Below are 19,092 nucleotides of genomic sequence, written 5' to 3' on the forward strand. Positions count from 1 at the left end.
GGGCAGGGACCTAGGGAGTTTCCCCAGCCGGACATAGCGCGTGGAAGGAACAAGTTATTCCGACCAGTTCCTTTCTCCTCCATCAGGCGCCCCGGCTGGCCAGGGGGGGGGGGGGGGTAGTTTAGAGACTAGGATTAAAAGTGATATTTAGAATCAGTTGACTTGATCAATCAATAATCTCCTCCATATTACAGATGCTCGAACACTACATTACGAGGAGACGGTGATCATCACCCTGGCGACCGTCTCCGGCATGCGGTGGCAGCGTTCTCCGGGTACCGCATCTCTTCCTTGACCAAGCGGTCCTTCTTGGGAGGTCCCTGTAAAAAAGAAGTCAGTCAGTCCATGCAAAGTTCAAAATGGGGTGTGAAGCAGGTCATGTGCAGGCAGGGTTCAGTCATTTCCAAAACCTTTCCAGAATATTTAACCCAACTTAGAGTCCTATATCTTTCAGTGCAATAGTCTCTTACTTCTACTGTAAGTGCACTGCCCAAGGACAGGCAGTGTAGCAAAAATAAAGCATAGAATTAGCGGTGGACGATTATGAAATTATGACCGATATCCGATTCTTTTCAGGGTCATATCTGCCGATACCAATATTATACAGAGGACCACAATGGAAACAAGCCTAGGGCCTAGAGGCTAGGGCCAAAGCATGTTAATAAAGTATTAAATCAATAGCCTATAATCTTTTCCAAGTGTCTGTTTTCACAACTGAATGGAGGAGTAGACAAATTAAATGTAAAGTTATTAGTTTTCTTTGCTAGTGAAAAACTAAAATAATCAGGATTATTTTGAGACTGAAATGCCATTTGTATATGAGTCAGATTATATTGTGCATCCCTACATAGAATATAGCAGTGGTTCCCAAACTTTTTCATGTCAAGGACACCCAAATTGACACCAATCAGCCCACGGACCCCCATTTGAAGAGATATGCCAGGGACCCCCCATCAGAGAAGATTTTTACAGCTCTAGCAGTGATTCTCAACCCATTTAATTTCAAGGCCCCCCAGTTTGACATGCATATTAGTCTACAGACCCCCATTTAATGGCATTTCTATCTCTGGGACCCCCAATTTATATTGTAAAATCAATAACCCTAACCCTGTAACTCCAAATGGAATCAAATTAAAATATGAAGGTAATGTTACCTCCTGTGGGCCTCAGGGACGAGGCTACGGCAGCAGCTCTGCAGGCTAGCTGCTCCTCATGTGGTGCAGCTGCTTGCTGTTCCTGTCATTTAGCATGGTCATCCTCCATCCTCCTCATGTGGGGCCATCCTCCATAGGTGCACATAGCCTGGAGGAGGAACAGTAAAAGAGAAATTAGTTGACAGAGCTCATAGAATGAAGCTAAAGCAAACCTTGAGACATGGAAAATGTAATCTGCCATGATATGACGTTCTTAAACCCATGTTCTCCCATATTTCTACATCCAACCAGGTGAAGAAATTTCAGATTGAGGCTTTTAACCAGTGTTAAGCCTCAAAATGCTAAATCTGATTAATGTGCTGATTTGAGCACTTGGTGGCACTCACTCTGCTATGGCCGAGCAGGTTCCTCGTCACCGCCGGGTGTAGCGAAGAGCTCCTGTGGTAACGGGCCACGGCATGGCTCCGCCCCCCATAGGTGGAGTGGAGTGTGGAGTCTTGCAGCTGCAGTACGGCCAATCCCTGATGGTCTAGTGGCTAGGGTGGGGAGGGAGTGGTGGCCCAGCAGACATCTGACTGTTTGGCCAGATGCCTGGCTGAGTGGGGGGCTATGTGGGGGCAAGGACCTGACCTGTGTGTGGGGGGGCTACGTGGGGGAAGGGACCTGACCTGTGTGTGTGGGGGGGGGGCTATGTGGGGGAAGGGACCTGACCCGTGTGTGGAGGGGGGGCTACGTGGGGGCAGGGACCTAGGGAGTTTCCCCAGCCGGACGTAGCGCGTGGAAGGAACAAGTTATTCCGACCAGTTCCTTTCTCCTCCATCAGGCGCCCCGGCTGGCCAGGGGGGGGGGGGGGGGGGGGGGGGTAGTTTAGAGACTAGGATTAAAAGTGATATTTAGAATCAGTTGACTTGATCAATCAATAATCTCCTCCATATTACAGATGCTCGAACACTACATTACGAGGAGACGGTGATCATCACCCTGGCGACCGTCTCCGGCATGCGGTGGCAGCGTTCTCCGGGTACCGCATCTCTTCCTTGACCAAGCGGTCCTTCTTGGGAGGTCCCTGTAAAAAAGAAGTCAGTCAGTCCATGCAAAGTTCAAAATGGGGTGTGAAGCAGGTCATGTGCAGGCAGGGTTCAGTCATTTCCAAAACCTTTCCAGAATATTTAACCCAACTTCCAGGCCTATATCTTTCAGTGCAATAGTCTCTTACTTCTACTGTAAGTGCACTGCCCAAGGACAGGCAGTGTAGCAAAAATAAAGCATAGAATTAGCAGTGGACGATTATGAAATTATGACCGATATCCGATTCTTTTCAGGGTCATATCTGCCGATACCTAGAGGCTAGGGCCAAAGCCTGTTAATAAAGTATTAAATCAATCAATAGCCTATACTCTTTTCCAAGTGTCTGTTTTCACAACTGAATGGAGGAGAGTAGACAAATTAAATGTAGAAAAATGTAAAGTTATTTATTTGTTTTCTTTGCTGGTGAAAAACTAAACTATCAGGATTATTTTGAGACTGAAATGCCATTTTTATGCGATTCAGATTATATTGTGCATCCCTACATAGAATATAGCAGTGGTTCCCAAACCTTTTCATGTCACGGACCCCCAAATTGACACCAATCAGCCCACAGACCCCCATTTGAAGAGATATGCCAGGGACCCCCCATAAGAGAAGATTTTTACGGCTCTAGCAGTGATTCTCAACCCATTTAATTTCAAGGACCCCCAGTTTGACATGCATATTACGCCAGGGCTCCACCGGACGCGTTGCGTCTCCGTCGCGTCGCGTCAAAAAACGCACCGGTTCAATTTTAATGCATGCGTCGCGTCTCCGTCAACGCGGGCAGTGGAGCCACCCTTCATTGATTAAAAAGGGATCATTCCCTGACGGTGACGGAGACGCGACGCTGACGCGCCCGGTGGAGCCCGGCCGTTAGTCTACAGACTCCCATTTAATGGCATTTCTATCTCTGGGACCCCCAATTTATATTGTAAAATCAATGTTATTTTAACTCCAAATGGAACCAAATTAAAATATGAAGGTAATGTTACCTCCTGTGGGCCTCAGGGACGAGGCTACGGCAGCGGCTCTGCAGGCTAGCTGCTCCTCGTGTGGGTTCGGCTGCTTGCTGTTCCTGTCATTTAGCATGGCCATCCTCCTCATGTGGGGCCATCCTCCATCATCCTCCTCCTCCGGTGCACATAGCCTGGAGGAGGAACAGTACAAGAGAAATTAGTTGACAGAGCTCATAGAATGAAGCTAAAGCAAACCTTGTGACATGGAAAATGTAATCTGCCATGATATTATGACGTTCTTAAACCCATGTTCTCCCATATTTCTACACCCAACCAGGTGAAGACATTGCAGATTGAGGCTTTTAACCTGTGTTAAAAACCTCAAAATGCTCAATCTGATTAATGTTCTGATTTGAGCACTTGGTGGCACTCACTCTGCTATGGGACGGCGTGACCCGGGCAGGTTCCTCGTCACCGCCGGGTGTAGCGAAGAGCTCCGTGGTCATGGGCCACGGCATGGCCCCGCCCCCCATAGGTGGAGTAGAGTCTTGTAGCTGCAGTACGGCCAATCCCTGATGGTCTAGTGGCTAGGGTGGGGAGGGCGTGGTGGCCCAGCAGACATCTGACTGTTTGGCCAGATGCCTGGCTGAGTGGGGGGGCTGCGTGGGGGCAAGGGGCTACGTGGGGGCAAGGACCTGACCTGTGTGTGTGGGGGGGGGTTGGGGGCTACGTGGGGGCAGGGACCTGACCTGTGTGGGGGGGGGGCTTAGTGGGGGCATGACGGGGGGGGGGGGGGGAGTTTCCCCAGCCGGACATAGCGCGTGGAAGGAACAAGTTATTCCGACCAGTTCCTTTCCCCTCCATCAGGTGCCCAGCTGGCCAGGGGGGGGGGTAGTTTAGAGACCAGGATTAAAAGTGATATTTAGGATCAGTTGACTTGATCAATCAATAATCTCCTCCATATTACAGATGCTCGAACACTACATTACGAGGAGAATCACCCTGGCGACCGTCTCCGGCATACGGTGGCAGCGTTCTCCGGGTACCGAATCTCTTCCTTGACCAAGCGGTCCTTCTTGGGAGGTCCCTGTAAAAAAAGTCAGTCCATGCAAAGTTCAAAATGGGGTGTGAAGCAGGTCATGTGCAGGCAGGGTTCAGTCATTTCCAAAACCTTTCCAGAATATTTAACCCAACTTCCAGGCCTATATCTTTCAGTGCAATAGTCTCTTACTTCTACTGTAAGTGCACTGCCCAAGGACAGGCAGTGTAGCAAAAATAAAGCATAGAATTAGCAGTGGACGATTATGAAATTATGACCGATATATCCGATTTTCAGGGTCATATCTGCTGATATCTCTCACACACACACACACACACACACACACACACACACACACACACACACACACACACACACACACACACACACACACACACACACACACACACACACACACACACAAGTTTTCACAACTGAATGGAGGAGAGTACACAAATTACATGTAGAAAAATGTAAAGTTATGTTTTCTTCGCTGGTGAAAAACTAAACTAATGTTCTGATTTGAGCACTTGGTGGCACTCACTCTGCTATGGGACGGCGTGACGCGGGCAGGTTCCTCGTCACCACCGGGTGTAGCGAAGAGCTCCGTGGTCACGGGCCACGGCATGGCCCCGCCTCCCCATGCCTCTCATAGGTGGAGTGGAGTCTTGTAGCTGCAGTACGGCCAATCCTTGATGGTCTAGTGGCTAGGGTGGGGAGGGCGTGGTGGCCCAGCAGACATCTGACTGTTTGGCCGGACGCCTGGCTGAGTGGGGGGCTACGTGGGGGCAGGGACCTGACCTGTGTGTGTTTGGGGGTTGAGTGGGGGCAGGGCCCAGACCTCTGTGTGTGTGTGGGGGGTGAGTGGGGGGCTGAGTGGGGGCAGGCACCAGACCTCTGTGTGTGTGTGTGTGTGGGGGGGGGGGGGGGGGGGGGGAGTGGGGGGCTGAGTGGGGGCAGGCACCAGACCTCTGTGTGTGTGTGTGTGGGGGGGGGGGTGAGTGGGGGGCTGAGTGGGGGCAGGCACCAGACCTCTGTGTGTGTGTGTGTGTGTGTGTGGGGGGGGGGGGGTCTGAGTGGGGCAGGGACCAGACCTCTGTGGGGGGGGAGGCAGGGACCACCAGACCTGTCACAATAAAATAAACAAGGAAATTGCCAATTGCTAGGGTGGAGAGGCATGGCCCAGCCAGACATCTGACTGAGATGCCTGGCTGAGAGTGTAGTTTCAGGTCAGATGTTGAGTTGCTGGCCAATATTGACGACATCAGGGATCTCCATATATGGAGCTTAACTGCGATTGCAGGTCACATTACTATGACATCATGGCCATGCAGGGGGGGGGGGGGGGGGGGCAGACCAAAGAAAGCCCACCTACTCATCCCCATCAGTCTTCTTCTTGCCACCTCCAGGGTTCCCCAATAGGCAGCCCGCCCCCTTGCGGCCCGCGGAAGAATTTCAAAAAAATATATATATATATATTTTTTTGAGACAGTTGGCAAAATGTGACATGATCGTGTCGTGTGTTCCTCTTCACACTATGACATTGACAGGTCTGATAGAGTCACTGGTAAATAATCAACTCAAAATCCTTCCGTTTGACAGACAGGACAGCTTGGAGATAGTTAGGCTCTTTTTTTAATCTCCACCTTTATGTAATATGTGCCATTTTCCATATATTGGGAACTATGCATGTTGACACAGAAAGAATAAAAATATCTGTTATGTGCTCTGAAATTAATAGAGCACCTAATTTAATGAAAAGGGGATCCAATCTTGATCTTGGCCATGTTTGGATATGCATTTATCCAGTGACATTTAATTTACAAGTGATATTTTAACCCATACAATACTGTGAAATAAGTTTCAATCAATGAAACTCACCAGAAGCAGTTCGGTCCGTCCAGACCGCCGTCAACACTGTTACCTTCCACATGTTTGTACAGAGTTGTGCTTGAAAGGTACTGTAATTCTGCAAACCGTTAATACATATTTCAATCAATGGCCTATGTTGTGTTATTATCCAGTGACATTTAATCTAGAAGTGATATTTAACCCATACAATTACATACTGTGAAATAAATGTTTCAATCAATGAAACTCACCAAAGCGTTCGGTCCGTCCAAAGCCGTTCTGACTGGGAATGCTCCCAGACCCAGACAGTCCCAAACCAAACGGACTGCGGGCAATTGTATTTAATCAATATCTCCCAAGACGGTCCGCCCTGTGATTGGCTGGTTCGTTACAGCATCCCACCGCCCGGAAGGACAGTCACGCTGTGATTGGGCTGGTTGATGGTTGCCCAGGAGACGTAATCAGTCAATCAATCAAACTTTATTAAAGACACATGGCCCATATATAGTGACATCTACCCGTAACCCAGCAAACCTTCTAGCCTCCCCTGCTCCTCACTGGCTTGCCCAGTTGATCTGAATTTTGCACACAGACACTGACCATTCCATTGTGCACTCAAACTCAAAGCCCTTTTTCAATTTACCCAATTTAACACTGTTTATTGCAACTATGGAATCTAGCATTTCCCGTCAGTGTGTGTGTGTGTGTGTGTGTGTGTGTGTGTGTTGGTTGGTTGGTCACCCCAGGCAAGCCCCCATAGGCCTATATGGTTCCCAGGCCCCAGGTCATCGTGACATCACGTGACATCAGCCCATATATGGTGCCCAGGTCATCAGTAAATGCGACCTTTGCTGTCGCAGTTAAGCCCATATATGGAGATCCCTGATGTCATCAATATTGGCCAGCAACTATCTGACCTCAAACCCTTAGATCTCCATATATGGATATATGTCGGAACCTGTTCTGACATTATATGTTAATCCTTCCCCATCATCCTTCCTCTTCGATGTCTCCCTTTTGACTGATACCTGTCCATTCAAACTCTAGACAGGTCGGGGCCTGCCCCAAAGTTATATCGAAGAGGAAGGATGGATGGGAAAGGACCAACATATGGAATGTCATATCCCCCCCGCCTATAGGTATGCGTATAACCACTTTTACCCTATATGAATCAATTATTTGACAATATCCGATCGATAAGCTCACGTGTCGCGTCGCAACACGTTGCAAATTATCAAAAACATCTTGAGAACTTGTAAGGGGCCTTCTGTTTCTCTAAATCAGTGGTTCCCAAAGTGGGGTCCGGGGACCCCTAGAGGTCCTTGATGGAGATCCAGGGGGTCCCCAGCTAAATGATAGTTTGGAACCAAATGGACCCTTATGGGTCTGTAACTCTGAGAGTGTACAAATGGAACCAAATGGACCATTTATAGGGTCCATTTGGTTCCATTTGTACACTCTCAGAGTTAAATTAACTTTGATTTTACAATATACATTGGGGGTCCTAGAGATAGAAATGCCATTAAGCAGGGTATACCGTAGCCTAATTCAGGTCAAACCTTGGGGTCCTTGAAATGAAAATGGTTGAAAATCACTGCTAGAGCCGTACAAATCTTCTCTAAAATGGGGGTCCTTCGCATATATCTTCAAATGGGGGTCCTTGGCATATATCTTCAAATGGGGGTCCGCAGACTAATGAGTTTCATTTTGGTCGTCCTTGACATGAAAAAGTTTGGGAACCCCTAAATATTTGTGAAACATTCTGACAACACACATCTTGAATGGAGCTACTACGACATGGCACAACATATTCTCAATGGGGGTTTGTGGTCCAAATACATAGTGATTTTAGGGACCCTAAAATTATGATTTCTGAAGTTCAGATTAATAGATTGAGATGGAAACCACTGCTGCATTAAGTAACATTGAATTCAGTAACACTTGTTGTAGTTCACATCCATGGCCAGTAGAGGGCAGCATCACTGTGTGGTACAACCTTAGAGTATATATGGGTACAACTGATGTCAAACACAACAAGCTTACGACCAGTGTTTCTCAACCTGTGGGGCGGGGGCTTAAAAAGTAGTCAAAATACATCATTATAGGGTCACAGACCAACTGTGGAAGTCCCTGGATTGGACTGGTCAACTCTCAGTGACCAACAGTAGGCTATCAGTCTGTGGTTGTACTGGTCAGCTCCCAGTACAACAGTATCTGTGGTTGTACTGGTCAGCTCCCAGTACAACAGTATCAGACTGTGGTTGTACTGGTCAGCTCCCAGTACAACAGTATCAGACTGTGGTTGTACTGGTCAGCTCACAGTACAACAGTATCAGACTGTGGTTGTACTGGTCAGCTCTCCAGTACAACAGTATCAGACTGTGGTTGTACTGGTCAGCTCCCAGTACAACAGTATCAGACTGTGGTTGTACTGGTCAGCTCTCCAGCACAACAGTATCAGACTGTGGTTGTACTGGTCAGCTCCCAGTACAACAGTATCAGACTGTGGTTGTACTGGTCAGCTCCCAGTACAACAGTATCAGACTGTGGTTGTACTGGTCAGCTCTCCAGTACAACAGTATCAGACTGTGGTTGTACTGGTCAGCTCCCAGTACAACAGTATCAGACTGTGGTTGTACTGGTCAGCTCCCAGTACAACAGTATCAGACTGTGGTTGTACTGGTCAGCTCTCCAGTACAACAGTATCAGACTGTGGTTGTACTGGTCAGCTCTCCAGTACAACAGTATCAGACTGTGGTTGTACTGGTCAGCTCCCAGTACAACAGTATCAGACAGTGGTTGTACTGGTCAGCTCCCAGTACAACAGTATCAGACTGTGGTTGTACTGGTCAGCTCCCAGTACAACAGTATCATACTGTGGTTGTACTGGTCAGCTCCCAGTACAACAGTATCAGACTGTGGTTGTACTGGTCAGCTCTCCAGTACAACAGTATCAGACTGTGGTTGTACTGGTCAGCTCCCAGTACAACAGTATCAGACTGTGGTTGTACTGGTCAGCTCCCAGTACAACAGTATCAGACTGTGGTTGTACTGGTCAGCTCTCCAGTACAACAGTATCAGACTGTGGTTCACTGGTTGTACTGGTCAGCTCCCAGTACAACAGTATCAGACTGTGGTTGTACTGGTCAGCTCCCAGTACAACAGTATCAGACAGTGGTTGTACTGGTCAGCTCCCAGTACAACAGTATCAGACAGTGGTTGTACTGGTCAGCTCCCAGTACAACAGTATCAGACTGTGGTTGTACTGGTCAGCTCCCAGTAGAACAGTATCATACTGTGGTTGTACTGGTCAGCTCCCAGTACAACAGTATCAGACTGTGGTTGTACTGGTCAGCTCTCCAGTACAACAGTATCAGACTGTGGTTGTACTGGTCAGCTCCCAGTACAACAGTATCAGACTGTGGTTGTACTGGTCAGTACAACAGTATCAGACTGTCGTTGTACTGGTCAGCTCTCCAGTAGGCTACAGCAGCAGATTGTGGTTGGTCATGGTGAGAATTTGTGGAACTGCACAATGTATTATGCAAAAACATAATTAGGAACAACAATATGAACATGTGGAGCAGGGTGTCATGTACTGGCGGCTGTGGCTCTGCAGGAGGTAGAGCAGGTCTTCCAATGATCCATGGGTCGGCCGCCGGCGGTTCGAATCCCGGCTCCTCCTGTCTACAATGTCAAAGTGTCCTTGGGCAAGACACTGCACCCCAAATTGCTCCTGATGTGCTGGTTGGTGCCTTGCATGGCTTCCGCCGCAATCGGTGTATGAATGTGTGTGATTGGGTGAATGTAATGCACAATCTATGTAAAATAAGTATAAATGCACCATTTACTTTACTAAATGATGTACTGTTTGTTGAACACAGCTGGACGGACAGTCTGAGACAGACAGACAGACAGACAGACAGACAGACAGACAGACAGGTGACAAAACAGTCCTGTCCAATGAATGAATGAGAACATAAAAGCATGAATGACAATATGACACGCACGCATGCATGCACGCAAGCACACACGAGTGTGCGCGAACGAACACATGATGCACACACATGCACATGCACACACTTAAGTGTCTGGCTATGCCCCCTTTGTATTAAAGCTGCTGCATTTCTCTCTCTCTCTCGCTCTCTCTCTCTCTCTCTCTCTCTCATCTCTACCGTGTCTCTCTACTATTTCTGTGTTTCTCCTAGTCCTGTTTATCCCTTCCTTTCACTTTTCATCCTACCCTTGTATCTCTCTCTCTCTCTCTCTCTCTCTCTCTCTCTCTCTCTCTCTGTCCATACATCTCTCGGTCTCTCACGCTTCCACTCATCCTTTGTCACATCCCCTCCATACGTCCATCCTTCTGTCTATACGCCCCCACCCCCCACCCCTCTCTCTCTCTCTCTCTCTCTCTCTCTCTCTCTCTCTCTCTCTCTCTCTCTCTCTCTCTCTCTCTCTCTGTATAGCTTCAGTATGTGTCGGACAGTTATTCTGGGGCTGCTGACATTGATGGCTCTGCTCTCTGGTAAGACAGTGTGTGTGTTGTGTGTGTGTGTGTGTGTGTGTGTGTGTGTGTGTGTGTGTGTGTGTGTGTTTGTTTGTTTTGATCTGTCCATGTGTGTGTGCAAGTCAACAGCATGCTCTGCAGAAGTGTTTACATAGAGCAACTCACTCAGACATCAACTGCTTGCGCGTGTGTGTGCTGGCGTGCATGTATTAAACTATGAATGCAGGTGTCCATGTGTGTGTGTCTCAGTGTGTGTGTGTGTGTGTGTGTGTGTGTGTGTGTGTGTGTGTGTGTGTGTGTGTGTGTGTGTGTGTGTGTGTGTGTGTGTGTGTCTGTCTGTCTGTCTGTCTGTCTGTCTGTCTGTCTGTCTGTAAAACTGTGCATGTCTGTGCGTGTGTAGGCCTACATGTGTGCATAATTATTGATCTGCAGACCGATAATATGAATTGGATTTATGACAATCTAACAACAGTGTGTGATGCAGTGCATAGACAGACAGACAGACAGACAGACAGACAGACAGACAGACAGGCAGGCAGGCAGGCAGGCAGGCAGGCAGACAGACAGACAGACAGACAGACAGACAGACAGACAGACAGAAATTAGTTCATCTATCATTCATCCGCGAGGCTCCTTAAGGTCCATAAAAGTTAATTAATGTGACATATAGGGTGATAAAAGCACCATCTGGACCTGCCTGGCTGTGAGGACTGCATGCACCACACGCACTATACACCAGACCAGAACACATTGCAGCAGTACAGTTCTCTATACCAGGAATTGTTTGACAAAAACTGTATGTTTTGGCATTTTGTATTGTTTGTTTGTCGCAGTGTGTCAGTGTGATGAATTGAAAATGGAGGACCCTGGTGTAAACAAGTCTTAGTGCTTTTTTCTGGTTTTATCCTCGTATGGCAGTTTTTGTATTGACCTGTACTTTCGTTGAAATGTACCGATTCTACAAACTGTGAATAACATTTTCAATCAATCAATCAATGTTTGAGTGTTGAATATCTTGGTATATCTCGGTTTTCATATCAAAATGGTAAATTGGGCATTTATATAGCGCCTTTATCCAAGGCGCTTTAAAGAGATTGGGCATTACATTCATCCATTCATACACCGATGGCAGCAGAAACCATGCAAGGCACCAACCAGCACATCGGAAGCATTTAGGGGTTCAGTGTCTTGCTCAAGAACACTTCGACACTAACTCTGGGGGAGCCCTGGGTTCGAACTGGCAACCTTACGGTTACCATCCAGCCACTCTACCCCTGAGCCACCGCCGCCCCCGCTATCAAGGTCCATTATTTTGAGCATTTGAGCCATGGACCACTATTTCATGAGATGTAGCCTCTCAGACCCTAAATTAAAATATATAGTTGCTGTTGGGAGGAAATCACCTAACTCCATTGGTTTTAGATTGTATTTGCATAAATCAATGCTATTGAACAACCTTTACGTCTGTGTGTTGGTTAAAAGAAAACATTGAACCAATGGAAAGTAGTAACAAGTGCTTTGGACAAAACCTCTTAACTCCATTGGACCCTCAAAGTGTCTGCTAAAGCAACTAACTCTCATGCAAGTAATTGACAATATATAAAGTCACAACACCAACTTTGACGAGGCAGCTAGTTTTAAAAAAATATGTTTTTCATTTCCTGAAAAATGAACATTTTGGAGTTAGGTGGTTTCTTTCTGACAGCAGATATTTTGTTGTCGTTGCAGATTTTATCCATAATTCCATGCTGTATTGATGTTGCTACCATTAGGCAAACATTGACAGGCAAACATTGATCAAAATAACAATTCTTCTACATTCTCTAATTGTGTAGACTTTTTGTAAATTAAGTAATGCAGATGTTTAACAATTAATATTTGAGCTCTTGAGAGCGTAAAATGAAGCCGAATGGACCCGTACGGGACCATTTGGTTACCAACTCTCCATCATTATAGCTGGGGACCACCTAGAACCCCCTCAAGGACCACTGGTGGTCCCCGGACCACTGGTTGAAAACCACTGCTCTATTTGACCACAATGGAAACAATTTGGCTTTTCAATATTGTGAGAGGAAGAGGGGCACAGAAGTGTGTGTGCGTCCGTGTGTGTGTGTGTGTGTGTGTGTGCGTGCGTGCGTGCGTGCGTGCGTGCGTGCGTGCGTGCGTGCGTGCGTGCGTGCGTGCGTGCTTGCTTGCGATGATTCAGCTCTCTATAGTCTCATTATTATGATAAATTAAGAGGCAGAAAAAATACTGAGTGCACGCCTGCACGGCTAAATCAGCACCTGAATGTCAGATAGGATGATGTGTCTCCATCTTGGCAAAGTATGGATCTTATTAATCCTACAAGGGGGAATTTCAGCTTCACACAGCTCAGAAAGTCATACTGCGGGGGGGGGGGGGGGGGGGGGGATGTGAGGGGTCAGTGTTGATTTGGACTAGCAGTGATTTGATTGAAAATGACTTGTCTTTTAGTTCTACTGGATCTTCTCCACTAGTCCCTATAACATTTTAGTCTAGTTTGTATTGGTTGACAAAGTTGTCAGTCATGTAGTTTTAGTCATCATAGCTTAGTTTTTATTTAGTTTTTGTCGGTGAAAAAAGGTAGTCGAGGACATTTTTTTCGTCAGTTTTAGTCAACGAAACGTAACACTAGTTTAGGGCTCATGGACACCTCGACACACATAGCCCGGGCCGGGAATCGAACCCACGGGGTCTTCTGTTTCCCCATTGAGCTACGGAGAGTCGCCCCTAAGCAGAGCGGTCGTAGGCCAATTTGAAGTTACAGCCAAGAATTATATTAGACAATAAATTATCTGGAATGGCCAATGAAATCATAAAATTTCCAGCCCGAATATCCACTTTTATAGATATAGAAGTCATCTTGAAATATTGGCAGAGGCCGGCACACTTTCTCCAATGCCATTTTGATTATGCATGCCTGCACATCTTGGTACGGCTATATAGCAGCATCCATAAGATGCTACAAATCTCCCAAAAAACGAATTAGTTTGATCCTTACACTCCATTTCAGAACACGCGCCCTCTCCCTGCTCATTGTATTATAGCCTCAAGTGGCTCAGAGTGAGGGGAGAGAATGTGGTGCCCAAATATCTATGCAATTACTTAAGCCTCACTGACTCTGTGGAGTAACTCGACTTCTCAACTTGACTTGACCTCGTGTACATGCTCTGCAGCAGTTATGTGGAACATGCAAGCCTTACAGGTATAGGGTAAGTGATATTGTTTTGTTACAATAAGTGTCAAATAGCTCTGTGCTGTCATAGTATAACCTAGCCCCTTTCGGAACCCTCGGTTAGCTTTTCTGAAGTTTGGACGTCGGCGTCGCTGCCTAGGGTCCCTGATCGGTTATTAAGCCCTCCATGGGATGCAGATGTATACATACCCTCCGCTCACGGAGAGCGGCGTGCCGCTTGAGTGTTGCTGAGATGTTTCAAAGATGCATGACACAGCTATAGGAGACAACGGAAACCTGGGCGAAATCGCATTAACCGCCGATGCCGTTAAGATAGATACTTTATTTGTCCTTTCGGAAATTTGTTTTGTGCACAGCAGTCATCAGGATATACATAAAACATATGAAACAAACAGATCACAGTACATAGACAATAAAGAAACAATGCCAACAGAAGGCCACCAGTTCCAAGAGGCATCACATCACACTTTATGCACAGAACTGAGATGGGGCCTGCTTGTTCATAAGTCCTATACTTATAGGAACAAACGATCTTGAGGCCCTAGCCTGCAGAGAAGGTACCATGTACCGTGTGCCCTGGTGGTAACAGATGGTATTGGCTGTGTAACGGGTGTGTATTGTCCCTAGTAATAGCTTTCCCCTTCCTGAGTACCCGGGTCTCATACATTGAGGTCATACTCTCAAATCGTACCCCAGCTATTTTGCTGGACACGTCGATGATTTTATGGAGTTTGTTGTTATTAACCAATGATAATGAGCCATACCAGGAAACAAAACCAAATGTCAATGCACTCTCCACAAAGGATCCATGGAAAACATTTTTTTCCACGTTATACTGTCTCAGTCTGCGCTCTGCTGACCTTTCTTATAGATGGAATGAGTGTTGGAATTCCATGTCAGCTTGGAATCAATCGTTGTACCCCAAGTACTTGTATTCCTCCACAATCACTACCCCATCCCCACAGATGACTACTTCCTGGTGTGCATGAGCACCAGTCCTAAGGTCAAATATGACCTCCTTAGTGTTTTTGATATTCAGCTGAAGGAAGTTACTCCTGCACCAACCGGCAAACTCGTCCACTGTTCTTCCATAGCTTATCTCATCATCATCAATCAGACCAACAATAGCTGTGTCGTCTGCGAATTTAACAATACAGGTGTTGTCTGACTCACTCCTACAGTCGTTAAGTATTTTTAATCTTTTTTTTGAAGTTTTGGCTGCTCTGAAATCCTCTCAGGGACCCTAGGGCAGCGACGTCCAAACTTCAGAAAAGCTAACCGAGGGTTCCGAAAGGGGCTAAGTATATAACCATATACCCAGTGGCGTGCACAGATAGACACTAGGGGGTGCTAGAGCACCACCTGCCCTTTTGGCAATGTGCCCTTTTGAAGAAAAAAAAAAAAAAAAAAAACTTTTTTTTTTCTTTCTTTTTTTTGATTTTTCAAAAATAGCAGACCTACAAGTTCATAGCGCGCCACTCGGTGGCGCGCTATGAGCTTGTAGATCTGCTATTTTTCAATAGCTAAAGCATAACATAATGCTAACACCAAAAGGGGTTCCCGCCCAAAATAGATTAAGGCAACCGGCCGGTTCCACGCGCTGCACAAGGTGCCCTTTTTTAACTTGAGCACCTGCCCCTCTAAATGTCTGTGCACGCCACTGCATATACCGTAGTCTATTATGTCCATACAGTTAGGCTACTGACTGACTGTTACAGAGGACTATAATAATGCTAAGTAGTGTTTAATATAGATGAGTATGCAAAACTGGGCAGTTATTAATCTGGAAATGTGAGAAAATAATTTCGCAATTCCCATTATGCTTCTGTTCCAGACATTTGATTCACACACCACTCATTAAAAAACGGACACCAGATTAATAGTTTAACTCCTGGTTCTTAATAATTAAGTATAAGAACTAAAAAACATTGCTAGGATGCAACTAGGACGTATCCGCAGTGATGTATCCCAAGGTCATCAGGGTTTCGCGTCTTCCAACATCATACCCCTCACTCCCAGCCGGGGTGATCAAGTCCCGACTTACGTCCCAGTAGCTACCCTCGATCAGTCCCATTAGGGAAAGACCAGGGACACACAACATGCTGCTCCAGAACTACTTGGGCACTAACCCAAACTGCTTACCCGGGTGCCGTCTACATCCCGGCTGCCAACCATCTCTCGGGTGGTATTAAGTATTAAGTAATGAATTAATTAAGTATTAAGAAGCTCTGTTGTTTCAGCACAACCTCAGGGCATCTTACTGGTAATATATGATTTTATAGAGGAATAACATCAAGTGAATTAGTTTGACTCATGATATTAAATAAATAAATCATCTTTAACCTGCAGGATAGTCAACATATTAGTTGTACAACTCTTTATCTAATGTTCAGTGACTCAGACAGCACAACACAGAAACCATCAGACATGAATTCAAAGTTCACATCAAGGTTTATTCCACATATTGAAAAATACAGAAAATATTGAAAATGTTGAATTGTTTTTTAACATAAATCTTCTCTTCTAGGGGATGGGGGTCCCTGTCACAACATATTTTAAGATGAAAACGTTTGAGAATCACAATCATAGATTCTACAAAATGGAGTAATGATCCTCATAAAGACTTGTCTTATCATCATCGTGTCTAACTGCATTGTTCCACAGTTACACTGATCCTCCCATCTTCAAAGGGACAGTATCATGTCAAGCGACTTGTTGTGAGCTTGTAGATCGGCTATTTTCAGCATGCAACCAAGTGTAAAATGACTTATACTGGATCTCTTGTCCACTAGTCCCTTCCTAACATTTTAGTCTAGTTGGTATTTGTTGACAAAACTTTCACTATATTTATTCTTAGTTTTAGCCTATAGTTTTCATTTAGTTTCCATTTCGTTTTTGTCAGTGAAAAAAGGTAGTCGACGAAAACATTTTGTCCTAGTTTTAGTCGACGAAAACGACACTGACTTTCACCCTCTGTACTCTGGATTCAGTTCCAACTGTAGCGTACCATCTTTGACACTGTAGCGTACCAACTGTAGCGTACCATCTTTGACACTGTAGCGTACCAACTGTAGCGTACCATCTTTGACACTGTAGCGTACCAACTGTAGCGTACCATCTTTGACACTGTAGCGTACCAACTGTAGCGTACCATCTTTGACACTGTAGCGTACCAACTGTAGCGTACCATCTTTGACACTGTAGCGTACCAACTGTAGCGTACCAACTGTAGCGTACCATCTTTGACACTGTAGCGTACCAACTGTAGCGTACCAACTGTAGCGTACCATCTTTGACACTGTAGCGTACCAACTGTAGCGTACCATCTTTGACACTGTAGCGTACCAACTGTAGCGTACCATCTTTGACACTGTAGCGTACCAACTGTAGCGTACCATCTTTGACACTGTAGCGTACCAACTGTAGCGTACCAACTGTAGCGTACCATCTTTGACACTGTAGCGTACCAACTGTAGCGTACCATCTTTGACACTAGAACTGGATTCAGTTCCAGCTGTAGCGTACCATCTGGATCCAGTTCCAGCTGTAGCGTACCATCTTTGACACTAGAACTGGATTCAGTTCCAGCTGTAGCGTACCATCTGGATCCAGTTCCAGCTGTAGCGTACCATCTTTGACACTAGAACTGGATTCAGTTCCAGCTGTAGCGTACCATCTTTGACACTAGCATTTCAGACTGTATGTTGTATTGGAAGCTGAAGAGAAGTCTAAAAAAGAGCAGCATCATTGCATGATAATCATTCTACTTATCTAGGTATTTTGTGGACCAGTGTGACAACCACATCCTCTGTACACTTCTGATATATAGGCAAACTGACAGGGATCAAATTATTGTTCTTTACTTAGTCATACAAAAATGTTGAAACAGTATCACTCCCAAGTACACTGTTATGTGTGCATTTCCAAGACAGAGGTGTGTGTGTGTGTGTGTGTGTGTGTGTGTGTGTGTGTGTGTGTGTGTGTGTGTGTGTGTGTGTGCGTGCGTGCGTGCGTGCGTGCGTGCGTGCGTGCCTGTGTGTCTGTATGTGTCTGTATGTGTCTGTGTGTGTGTGTGTGTGCGTGCTCGTGTCTCCCAAGTACACTGTTATGTGTGCATTTCCAAGACAGAGGAGGTGTGTGTGTGTGTGTGTGTGTGTGTGTGTGTGTGTGTGTGTGTGTGTGTGTGTGTGTGTGTGTGTGCGTACTGTAAGCACCATTTGAGCCTCCTAATTGTGTCCAATGATGTCCACTGAGGGGTGTGGTCAATGTGAAGGTTGGCAGGGTATTTAATCAGGTCTCAATCAACCAGCAGGTGTTGCTGACAAGAGGCAGTTCTCTGAAACAGTTTTCAGACTGTGTTTAGGAGGCTGTTGTCTTTATCATTTACGTTTATTGTATTTATTTAGATGTATGCTGTAGTCACTACAGTCACTACAGTGTAGTGACTATAGGCCTGCAGAGAGAATAAATCGTCATTATACCAACTCTACGCACATGTTTGGACATCACTTTCTGGAGCACACGTCTTAACTACAACCCGACTGTCGACAAACCAGTAGTGCCACAAATATAGGATTTTCCTGACATCCTCTTTCCAGTGATGATAATTCTGTCTGAGGTGGTACAGCCTTAAGTATTTCAGTGTACTTGCAACAATCAAATAGCATAATTTGTTGCTGTCGGGAGGAAACCTCATAACTCAATTTTTGAGGTTTTTGATTTTTCTTTGTCATAAATCAGTGCTATTGAACACCCTTTACGTCTGTGTGTTGTTTCGAAAATATTGAACCAATGGAAAGTAGTAAAAAGTGCTTTGGACAAAACCTTATTGGACCCTCAAACTGTCTTGCTAAAGCAACTAACTCCACCACCTCTCCCTCTCTCATGGAAGTCATTGACAATATAGAAAGTCACAACACCAACTTTGAGGCAGTATTGCTTTGTTTTAAAAATATAAGGTTTCTTAACACATTGATTGCCAGGTATATAATCAATGTGTTAATACTTCATTGTTTATAGAGAGACGACTTCCGCACACCCGGTAGGTTTGGAGCAGGTGCGATGATGACGAGGCATATACAATGTGGAAAGGAGGGACACCCACACACTGCCACTTGCTGGGTTCAGAGCATTTTATTAAAGCAATGTTTCGGTCTTGCGACCTTCCTGAGGCTTGAGGAAGGTCGCAAGACCGAAACGTTGCTTTCTCTCTATTCTCTGTTGGATTGGTCAGAGAGATAAGGATCTCCTCTCTCTCCTCTGTTGTTCTCTCTATTCTCTGCTGGATTGGTCAGAGA

The 19,092-nt window shown here is 45.8% G+C and overlaps 1 protein-coding gene and 1 long non-coding RNA gene across 2 annotated transcripts in view; one reads left to right on the forward strand and one right to left on the reverse strand.

Annotated features, from left to right (window-relative positions):
* The window catches only part of LOC306925145 (scavenger receptor cysteine-rich domain-containing group B protein-like), a gene marked incomplete at its 3' end in the record, with an annotated part of 797,673 nt that overhangs the window by 687,295 nt on the left and 91,286 nt on the right, over positions 1–19,092 (forward strand). The gene's annotated exons all lie outside the window — the stretch shown is intronic.
* Positions 1,839–3,870, reverse strand: LOC306925231. The gene is made up of 3 exons (XR_013790230.1): positions 3,616–3,870; positions 3,218–3,372; positions 1,839–2,220 (listed from the first exon to the last, which is right to left on the reverse strand). It is a non-coding gene; the product is annotated as an uncharacterized lncRNA (long non-coding RNA).

Source organism: Electrona antarctica, assembly GCF_951216825.1.
Source record: "Electrona antarctica genome assembly, chromosome: 6".
Lineage (NCBI taxonomy): Eukaryota > Metazoa > Chordata > Actinopteri > Myctophiformes > Myctophidae > Electrona > Electrona antarctica.